At 34.4% G+C, this 10,365-nt stretch overlaps 1 long non-coding RNA gene across 1 annotated transcript; it reads right to left on the reverse strand.

Moving 5' to 3' along the window:
* Positions 1-9,429: 9,429 nt before the first annotated feature.
* Positions 9,430-9,612, reverse strand: LOC109581103 (uncharacterized). The gene is made up of 2 exons (XR_002184512.1): positions 9,565-9,612; positions 9,430-9,499 (listed from the first exon to the last, which is right to left on the reverse strand). It is a non-coding gene; the product is annotated as an uncharacterized LOC109581103 (long non-coding RNA).
* Between the last annotated feature and the right edge of the window lie 753 nt (positions 9,613-10,365).

A 10,365-nucleotide genomic window follows, 5' to 3' on the forward strand; every position in this document is an offset into this window, starting at 1 on the left:
TGAGTAACCATAACATCTGCTCTATTGCACATGCGCACAAATTGAAAATGAACCACGCAGAGCACACCAGAGCCAACTTATGTGATCCAAGAGAAAGAAAGCAAGTAGAAAGTGTTAGTTTAGTTTTGTCAGTCTTAATATACCACAATGTTGGTTAAGTATTCATTAAGTAATTTATTGGCTGGTGTGAGTGGTTTGTGCCTCATAAAGCACTCAGCTTTGCCTTGTGCTTTATGACGCACTCAACAACACCCACAAAGCAATAAATCACGTCAGAAACACCTATCCAGCATTATGTATTTTGTTAAAATACAGTTCCTCATGTTGTACGCAAAATAGAGCACAAGAGGTGTGGTTGAGAAAGCCACAGCACGTGGCAAAGCTGAATGCTGTATGGTTTTCGAGACCACACTTTGAGTGCTGTATTTCCCATACAGCACAGGGGGAACCGTATTTTTACTCATTTATGGTTATTGTGTGAGGGTGCATCAAAGGTAACAGCCCTAGGCCAAGTCAAGAATAGCAAAGAGAACCAAAAGAGACTGTACTATCGCTTGCAGAGTCTTCCACTTCTGCCTCATGTTGCTCTTAGTTGGGGGGCGGTCAGAGTTTCTACAACAGGAAACCACAAACTGTGCTGTATGGACCTCAAACTGTGCTGTATGAACTGGAAGTGTGCTGTCTGAGACATACAGTAAGGGCAGCGCCTTTGATGCACCCACACACTATACTATAATATTACTTAAAGTACATGTACATGCATGATGCATGTATAGAGTGTTGAGAGGAATTAGGTGACAGAGAGAGACAGAAGTACAAACTAATAATAACAGTAGTTCATATATTTCCTTTTTTAGTTTTTTTTAAGTTGTTGTCTAGTTATAGTACATGCATGGAGTAAGTTTGAGTTGAGTGGAGAAAGACATTAAAAGATGAAGAAAGATTTGTTTTTGTTTTTTAGTGATGATATGGTGACAATTGTGAAGATTATGATTGTGGCGATGACGATGATGATGATAAAGATGGTAGTGATTATAACAATGGTAATTGTGATAACGAGTAACAGACTCAGTAACATGTGGATTGCAGGTGTCAATGAATGAAAGAAGGTTAGCCGTATACAAAAGTGAGGTCATAGGATATTTCAAGAGAAAAGGAATGACTATTACATTTTTTGTCACCCTTTCTTTAAAAATGTAATTAACACTGATAAGGTGTGAAAGTGAAATTTGATGTGGCTTTACTTCTACAATTCTTTACAAAAATATTTTCTATAATCTCTTCAAGTTTCATAATTCTATGTAAAAACCCACAATTCATGGTAATATTTGCACAAATCTGCCTGACTAAAGGCAAACATTACCAGTCCACCTTTAGTCGCTTTTGACTGTCTCATTATGTACATAGGTATGGCTTTAAGTAACTGTTAGTTTTCCCATTACAGTTGGGGTTTTTATTGTCCATAAAGAATGAATAATATTAATTTTAATAATGGGTGTGTTGATTAAGTTATGTGGGTGGTGACTACCAATTATATTGAATTAAAATGGCCCAAGGATCAGAAGAGAATCTGGACTGTTATTTTATACACATTTGGCCAGATGTATTTTTTGCGGTAAGATCATATGGTATCAGAAAGTCCCAAACAATTAGATTTCTTCATGAATTTAGTTGATAGTTGCTTCAAAAGCTCATTATTATTTAGTCTAATGATGCCATTTTGATATTTCCTTAAGTGTCCTTGAAGAGATCCAGATCTCATTTTCCATAAACTTAATTGATAGTGCTACCCCTTACCCAATACAGTCTATCTAAAAATTTTTACTGTAGTTTAAATTTTACTGGAATTGGAATAATGCAAAGTTGGATAATTACATGCCACATTCAATAAAACATGACGCAGTCTTTTTTAGTAAAGAATATATCACAGCACAAGTTTAAACCTCAAAGTTTTCTACAAAACTAATTTTGTGATCTACGGTATGTGGATGGAGAGGCTGCCCTCAATTTAACATTCAAATGAATCAACTAGGAAAATTTACTTCATCTTCGATTCACTTCAGTGTCAACAAGTTAATGATTTAAAGGGTTAGTTTGAGAAGGTGATTAACGTACTGTAACCTTTCTGTCAATTGTATATATTCAAGTAGAGCTGATGAGAAGTTGGATTGCATAGCATCTCGCATCAAGAATTGTTCTCTGTCATCTGGCTATCACATGATCGAAGGTCATGTAATCAATAGAGGGTACAGAGTTTATTGATCCCATATCAGAGAATCTCTGTTTCGAGTTGATCCTGAAGGAGTTCCTATTAGGTGGGCTACAACAATTAAATGCTGCAAGTATTATATCGAGTCACCTCTGTCCCTGTGGCGTATCGACAGGAATCACAAACTTATTCCATAACTTCACTTCATTTCCTAATCATTAATCTGTTTACTTTTGGTGATAGGTGGCGGCTGGTTATTCATGGAGGGGCTAATCAGTTCTCATAATTACATTCATTGTTTTGATAACAATTTAGCAAATGTCTTACAGATTTTCCTGAGAGCATTTCAGCAGTATGGTTTGCCTTGCAGGATACAGTGTGATACAGGTGGCAAAAATGTTGCTGTTTCCAGATATCTGTTAAGTTATCTTTTGCAAGGACAAAGATGAGGAATCGTCATATTTCTTAAAAGCGTCAATAACCAAAGGATCGACAAAGTGTGGAGACATGTTTATAAATGAGTAACAGGATTGCATAGTGATGTCTTTCATTATCAGGAATCTATTCGCTGGCTAAATCCTGATTCAAATGTTGATCTTTCTTGCCTACACTACATTTTCCTGCCCCAGATAAATGAGTCTTGATAATCGGAAGAAGGCATGGATTAAGCATCCTATGTGTTTAGAGCATATTATGTGACCTGAGGAATTATGGGCTACAGGTTTTCCAGGCGGTCTTGAGGGAAGTGACTTCTGTATTTCCTACTGAATTTTTTGAAAACAGTATTGATGTATGTTTAATCTTACCCTTAACATGATTTTCTTAATTAAGGTACCTAAGACTTTCAGTTACTGTTATACTATTAATAGATATGTCTGCAATCTGCATGATGCTTGTCAGCGCTTATAGCAGTTTAAATTGTATGGTAATTGCAGCAAAACATTTAAAATTTAATGTACTAATGATTTGAATTTTATTACATTCTGTTGCCCTCACAACTCAGGCCATGATAGGTTGAGTATGTGCTCTACAGCAATGGTAGCACTGCTATCTTGGATATAAGATAATTGCCTACACTTGTGAGCTGCAGCACAAATTGGCCAAGTGTAAGTAATGAGAAGCAAAGCCAGTGCACATGTATTGTTCACTTAATTTTAAATAATAAAATGCTTTGTATGTGGGCTACCCCACATGGAAAGAGAGGATGAGAAGCAGTGTACGAAAGTGACCTAAAACAACCACATGAAAGAATAATATTTGAATCAAATTTATTACAGTAAAAATGTTACATATATATATATATTTTGAAAAATACAGCACTGAACATTTAGAGGGAATGTGGTAGAATATAGAAGAAGGTGGCTGCGCAGTTGATTATGTTCTTAAAAATGAATATCAAACATTTCTGTACTTAACCTTTTTGAATAGAAAGTGTTAATATGTATAATCTGCTGATTCCATTTGAACATGATAGTTGTGCAGTAGATAAAAAGAGAAAAAATCAGCAAAATGATAGTTTAGTTCAGTCCACTTTTTTAGTCTTCATTGTCATTATCTCCTGTAAATTTAGCAGTCGCAATATAAAATAATACGATGTAAGTTATACCGACCCATGACTGACCTTGTTGATAACATTAGTAATAAAATTTTGTCATTCCTTACGGTAACTTAGAAATCCTTTAATTTTAGGGAATACAAACTTGCAGTTGTCCTTTGACCAGCAGCAGTAAATATTTTACTTGTCCTAGGCTGAAAGCAAGTTGTCTAGACAAATGGACAAGCCTATATTGTAGTGGTCTAGCAGCATATTTTGTTGACTGGGGGGCGCTCTGTCAACGGGCTGGCAATGACCGTCAACAGATAGTGCCCCTTATCAAAACAGTGAATTTAGAATGTGCAAAATCAGCATACACACCCTCGCTTGTGCACATACAGATAAGTCTGACAGTAATCATTCCAGCAGGCAGCAGATTATTTCTTCCTTAATCAACAAACTATATGTGAATAGGCATTAGAGCTTGAAGGTGTTGATGGAGCTGAATGTTAACTATTACCTTCTTTAATTCGAACATTACACTATACATTATGTACTCATATACTTAGTAAAGCGTGGTAGAGCTCTCCGAAATAATAGTAAACTGTAAAAGGAAGGAAAACCTAGACCTGATGCTGTGTCAAATAATGATATCCAGGTACTAGTGCCTGTATTGTTTTGTGTTTTCTGTTTATAGGTGGTTGCTACTTAGGTCAGTTGTTGTCAAATGGAACGAGGGCAAAAAGGACATTTTAAATCATCTCCACTTTACGATGTTGAATTAAAGATATCTGATTCATATGATTTAGTCTTTTGTAAGATTTGTGAAACTATCAGAATGGAGGAATTAAGGGGCATGAGGTTATTATTTTCATACCAAATGAGCAATTATTGCTGATGAACGCAAATCTCTCCAAGTTGACTGGACTCTTTTGCAATTTTTCTTAAAAGACATTCATCTCCTTACAAATTCACAACGAGAATTGGAGTCATAAATGATCAATTTGTAGAGCCATAAGCTAAGAAATCTAAAAGTGAAATAAAAATTAATCGTTTTAAAAAAAAATTTAAGGACATTGTATTGTGGATAGTGGTGTGGAAGTGACAGAAGCAAATGCTGAAGTTGAAGGTATACATACAATTATTGTATTTGTGTTACATGCATGCTTTGGTTTCAGTATCTTTCCCTTTTAAAACACTTGATGGAGACACCTTGAGTGTTAACGTTATTCGTAGTTTTACATTCTCATTTAATGCAATTATGTTCTATACCTTACGGAGAATAGTGTACTTCCATTCTCCAGTGCTGATGTATGGAAGGAAATTAATGCAATTGAAGGTGGAATGGACAAAAATGTGATTTGTTTCATTGGGTTTTTTATATGATTGTTTTGAAACAGATAACTGTGAAACCCTAGAGGCAATTTTACAACCTGACACCACATATTGTACATCACCATGTTTTAAATGAGGTTAGTTTATGTGAATACGAATGTGTACTATTGTAATACATTTTTCAACATAGGAACATTGCAGTTTTCTTTTGTTAGCTGTATTAATCCTATTTTTACCTCCAAAAGTCTGATTCCAATTGTTGCATTGCCTAAAAGGTATCCAAATTGCACTTATGAATGGAAGTATTTCAATAAGAAAATGGAATTTGCTTTGACTCCACTTACTTATGCAGCTGATCCATTTTTGTACAAGTGTTCTGTTTATGTCAATGGTGATCTTTGTGGGACAGTGCATGGGACAGTGCATTTTGATTTTACTTATCTGCCAATTATTTATGGTATATACAGTACTGTTGTATTTAAAAATTATGCTTTAGCAGAAACTGGTATGTATGTAATCTCACACAACAGGCTGTTTCTCCTCAGTCTGATGCACCATCTTGTAAGCTTTTTTCTATTCCTTCACCTTCCAGTTCAACAAAATGTTTTTATAGACGGTATTAATTTGATACAGTTAATTCCTTGGGGTTTTTAATGGAAGAATTAGTGACATCTACGAATCATTTCAATAAATTAAACACAATTGCAAGTGGAGGATATGGTGCTGTCTATCTAGCAAATGACTTGTGTAGTATTGGTACTAAAGATGCAGTTATAGTTCTTACTGAAGCAAAAAGTTATTTATATGTATTTATTGCTGATGTCATAGGAAGTTACTATTGCACTTATAAAGGGAGGTTTTGCACACAGACAAATTAGAACAAGTTGAAGGCGCATACGAAACATTTGAACAATTATTGTTAAAACTATAAATTTTTTTTATGTTTCTTCACTCTAATATATTATACGTAATGGGATATTTCTTCTCTCCGAAGCTGAAGCCATTAATTTATTGTTACATGAGAAAGGAAACTCTTTATTCGTGGATTCATTTATGTGCAGTTACTAATATGCTATTGAATTATTTTTTTCCATATAGGCTCAATTGACTAAGCAAACCGGAATCTCATTCATTCAAGATGTCATTAGAGGAGTAGCTTACTTACAATTGCCACCAACTATTTACCACGATATTAAATTGTTAGTCCACTTGACATTATTTGTACAACATAACAATTTTGCAATAGTAATGTATTGCTTGATAAGGATTGGAAAGCTTTTGTACGTGATTTTGGATTTGCCTGAAACAAAATCAGGAAGGACTTTAAGAACTGCTCCACTTGTGGCAAGAACTGAAGACTGTTTGTCCCCAGAAATAATAGCAGAGAAAATATCACCTCTTGGTCTTGCGAGTTATTTGACAAAAATGTGTTTATTATATAGGCGGTAGCCTATATGTAGAGTTGAAGTTGATTTTTTGAGATGGCGGCCAAATTTATCATTTTCAATCACATCTAACTCTTATCTTACCATATAAAATCTCATAAATGGCTTATCTGAGCTGTTTATTACTGAGCAATTCTCCTGGTTCCTTTAAAGTGGACTGTAATGTAGTGGGAGCATTTCTAGAGAATAGGCCCAAATTCACATTTCTGCATAATTCTTCAGACTTTTTCTTCTTTCATCTTCATCTTTTGGCCCTCTAATCTTTTAAGCCAGTAGACTGCTTTGGCTGGCTTTTACACCATTCCCTTTACTCTTTGAACAAGAGCTACAAAGTGTTTCAGAATCTTAAATTATTTCTTGGCCAAATATGAAGTAATAATGGGCATGATGTAACAACCTTATTTCAGTCGCCATTTTAAAATTTTTGAGCATGCATAGAGTTGCCATAGTGACTAGTCTGACTGCCGGTCTACTCTTCTATAGCACAGTACCACTAAGTTTTGCTCTATTCATTCTCTTCTTCTACTTGCTAGTAAAGAGTGCGCACAGTAAGAGATCACCAGTTCTATTAAGAGCTACATTAATAAGTAAGTAAAATAAGGTAAAAAAATGTTAATTCTTCCTGAAATTAGAGTGATTTTAAATTTAGCTGCTCTGTTATTTGAAGAAATTTTGTCAGCGGCACTTCATATATAGTATCTAGATAGTACTGTTAGTACCTTATTGGATAAATAAGATAAGTGTTGTGTTTACAATGATATTTATCTGTAGTACCGATTTTAGTACCTACATGTTTTTTCCATACTTAATGTTATTGTACTTGTTTGTAGTTTTAGTCGTAAATATAATTGTTGCAGTGTTAGTTGTAAGAAAGGGAAGTAGAAAATGAAAATGAAAAGTAATTTAACTGGGGCCAAATCTAAAGGAAAAAGAAGAGACAATATGAAAATAGAAAGCAAATTGATGGTTTCATTGCTAAGAATAGATCAAACTCCAGAGCATACTACATAAGACAATGTAACAGGGTCAAAAGCAGAGTAAGAATTGCATATTAAATCAGTAGAAAATATAAGCTTGCTTATTCAAAACAGTTTCATGCATTGAACCAAGGTGATATATTGCAAAAATGTAAAAATTGGTATGACAAAAACAAAATTATCAAGCTTACAAAATCTTAACATTATTTGCAAAAAATGTATTCACAAAACACCTTAAATAAAAAATTCTAAAATACATCTACAAAATCCAGGTCCACAAAAACGAAACTCCTTAAAACAGTATTATGAAAATAGAGATGCAATAATATTAAGTGCAACGAAGGATAAATTTTTAGGATATAAATTTTCTAATAACGAATTGGATAAATTAAACATGGCACTAAATAAAGAAAATAAGAAGCGTCTAAAATGAAGATTATTATGGTCGTAATTATTGTGAAGCAAAGTAATATTATTTTACTAAAATTATTGAAGCATTATATTACAGCCCTGAAATAGTTAATGATTTATTGCCATTAAGTATGAAAAGTGTAGATTTTGAGAACTCATCATATGACAGTAAAAATAATGCTGCATCAAGTATATTGTTAGAATCAGTTTTAAAAAACAGATCCCACAAAGTAGGCGTATTGATACATGTAGCAAATAGCATTAGAAAATTACAGTTGAATTGTTTTAGTGATTTTGGTGAGCTATATCACACAAAGAAGAGTTAGCTTTATTTTTATGAATCAGCATAATTGTATCCTAATGATAATTCTGATAGCCAATTAGATACCGGTAGTCCAATTGCAATCCCTGTTGATACAAATGGCACCAGTTATGTAGCATGGATTGTTGATGTGTCATGCATTGATAGAGTAGAAGAATGTAATGATGATAGTGAATCTGAAGATGACAATTTTGATATGTTTGTGTCATGCATTGATAGAGAACAAGGTAATGATGTAGTGAATTTGAAGATGACAATTTTGATAATGATAGAATGTATAATGTAAGGTGGGGCATTTCCAGCAGTGAGGGAATCTCGTCACTTTTTCACAAAAATTTTTTTTACATGGGCATCAAGCAACATTTCATTTTGAAATTTCATGTATGAGTCAATTGATTATTAATTAAGCCTTCAATATTTTTAACTACATAAAATAAAGTTATAAATAAATAAAAATAATATAAACAACAAGAGGTCTGCATTCAAATGATCATCAAAAGTTCTTATAGCGTTTCTAAAAGTGCAAATTGTGATAGACAGTAAGAAATATTGCTTACAAAGGTATTTTTGCATGTTAGCTTTTCAATTACTAAGCATTTACTGGATTTTAAAATTTTTCAACCGTTGCAATTACGCGCACCTCCATTTTAGAGGTGTAGCTGGATTTAACAACTAAGATAGCACACGGTCAGGCATTACACGAGGAAAAAGGCTTCTGTTAACACAAGAGAAGACATCCAAAATGCTATTCGAGTGGTTAGAGAGGAGAAAATTAAGATTTTGACTGCGTCAAAAAAGTTCAACGTCCCATGTTCCACCCTCCATGACCATCGTTAAAAGTAAAATCAGGTCACCCAACTGTGTTTTCTGAATCTGAGGAGAAGCACATAGTTGCTGCTTTACAAGCATTACAGGAAATTGGCTTTGGTTTAACTCGTGATTTAGCTAGTGTTGTAATTCATAATTACCTTGCTGACCAGCCTGACGGAGTAACCCCCTTCAAAAAAGGTTCTCCCGGCCCTGACTGGTACAGTCTTTTTATGAGTTGTTGGACAAAAGAGCTGAGCCTTCAAAAACAAAGGCATTTGCCAACACAACGTGCTGTTGAATCATCCAGTGAAGCAATACATGAATGGCATGACAAAGTAGAAAAGCTTTTTGACATGACGGGATTAAGTGCGTTAACCAAGGAAGAATTTGAAAAACGAATTTGTAATTGTGATGAAACAGGATTCTGCCTGTCTGCTACTAGTAAGAGAATTTTATCTAAGAGAGGAGAAAGAGAAGTACATGAAACGATTGGTGGTAGTGGAAGGAGTATATAACCATACTTGGAGCAGCATGTGCTAGTGGCACTCAGTTGCCACCATACATCATTTACAAGGTGAAATATTTATGGAGTCAATGGACAAGAGTAGGTCCAGCTGGTGGATTGTATGCAGTATCTAACAGTTGTTGGATAGAATCAGATAACTTCCTTCAATGGTTTTAAAAATTATTTGTTCCAGCTTACAGCCTCTGACTACAGATGCCCCAGTTGTACTCTTCTTCGATGGGCATCATTTTTACATCAGTCTCCGTTTAGTGAAAGCGGCTAGAATCAATAATAATCATTTAATATGCTTTCCACCACATACAACTCACATCCTTTAACCTTTGACTTAGGCGTCTTTGGGCTAATGAAGTCCGCTTGGCATATTGTAATGAAAAAGTATCAAATTGCTACATGTGCTGCAAATGTCACAAAGAGTTTCCAATTCTACTGTCAAGCTTACTTAAAATTTCCTATTCTCCTGACCATATTAAAGGTGGTTTTAAGAAAGCAGGCCTATGCCCATTTAATAAAGGAGTTATCTCTCAGCTTAAATGTGATAAAGCACTGCCATTTACAACAGAATCAAACGATCATGCACAGAACAGTACTGAAGAATGTGTAGCTGTTGACCTTGTTGGGTGTAGTACTATGCATTATGAAGTTACTCCTACCATATAGCTTGACATTTTTGTGGAATGTAAATTTCGTGGTTTTCATGGTCTGCATAAAAAAACGAAATTAAAAACACAATTTTTAATTATTAAGGATTATCCACCCACGTGGCCACGTTAATTAAGCTATAAGGCGTGGTTACAGC

Source organism: Amphimedon queenslandica, unplaced genomic scaffold (assembly GCF_000090795.2).
Source record: "Amphimedon queenslandica unplaced genomic scaffold, v1.1 AMPQUscaffold_13461, whole genome shotgun sequence".
Classification (NCBI taxonomy): Eukaryota; Metazoa; Porifera; class Demospongiae; order Haplosclerida; family Niphatidae; genus Amphimedon; species Amphimedon queenslandica.